The following is a 1,347-nucleotide window of genomic DNA, read 5'->3' as shown; positions in this document are numbered from 1 at the left end:
AAAAAATAAAATAAAATAAATTAAAATAAAAAATTACTCATCTAGTGTTGGGAGTTAACTTGATGGAAGAGTTCTTGTGTAGTATAAATGCTGTTTTGACTGAAAAAGAAACATTTCAAATATTAATTCCTCATTTTGATTGATAAATGCTGTGTTCGAATCATCACTACTAGCTATTAAAGGTTAGAAACCTCTTTTTAGAAAAGTACTGTCTCATTTTTCTTCTCAAGAACAGCTCATTTCAATCACTTCTCTGAGATTTTACTCCACAGGATAACACATAGCTCAGGGAACATAGAGTCATCCAGACTAGGATGCAGGAGAGAGAGGGTACTGGGATGGATCAATATTATCAAGCTATATTGTGAATGAACATGATATTTTAAGTAAAATGAATAACATTCAAATAACATGTTGACATACATATATCTGTCTGTTCTAGTATGTCTGCCTTTGTGTTTGTCTCTGTTATTATTTGTCTGTCTGTGTCTATGTCTGGGAGTTTATGTGTTTGCTTAAGAGAGGCATATTTTCTTATACTGTGTTAATAGTTTGCATTACAGCATCCTCTGACCACAGGGCCAAAAATAGGTGACAGGTGCCCTGGGAGACTTGGAGGATTGACTTCTCAGTCAGGGCTTCTCTTCCCATTACAAAGGCTCTAAACTCAACCCAGATCCACTTTCTGTCTAAGATCCAAGGTGAGAATAGGAACATCAATGAGAGCACAACTCAGTAGCCCCTGCCTTCCTCAGTTCAGTGTCTTGCAGACAATGTGGTTTTCATGTGCACAGTACATTGTTATTTTTATCATTTCATTCAAGTATGTGATATTGAATATAAATAGGGGAAATCCTACATGTTCCATGAATCTTTACAGTTCATGATGATTTCATTATTTAAAGTACTCTAGATTGTGGATGGGAGCCACAAGCTAGAAAGTAAGTTTCTTTCCCGTGGCCTCATTTTATTTTTTGGTTTTATTTGTTCTTCCTACTCTATATTCTGGATATTGATGCTCAAAATATTGATCTTATACTTTTTTTGTGCTGTGTTACATGCAGTCATAAGTGCTAGTTATCAAGTAGAACTAGGAGAGACTGGTGGTTTTTTTTTTGAACGTTATAATCAAAACATTATTTTGTAAGGTAAAGTGTGATATTTCAAAGAATGGCAAAGCTAGGCCAGCTCTGAGTTATAGTATTTGCATTTTATCTACAAGGTATTAAGTTTAAGAACCAAGTTCAAACTAAAAAGAAAAATAATAGGATTATATATAGAAACTATTATTACTCACATTAATGCACTTAAAACAAGCAATCTTTTTTTTTAAATTTATTTATTTAT

Source organism: Microtus ochrogaster, unplaced genomic scaffold (genome assembly GCF_000317375.1).
Source record: "Microtus ochrogaster isolate Prairie Vole_2 unplaced genomic scaffold, MicOch1.0 UNK155, whole genome shotgun sequence".
NCBI lineage: Eukaryota > Metazoa > Chordata > Mammalia > Rodentia > Cricetidae > Microtus > Microtus ochrogaster.
The sequence above is the reverse complement of the archived record's forward strand: the minus strand, read 5'-3'. Positions refer to the sequence as shown.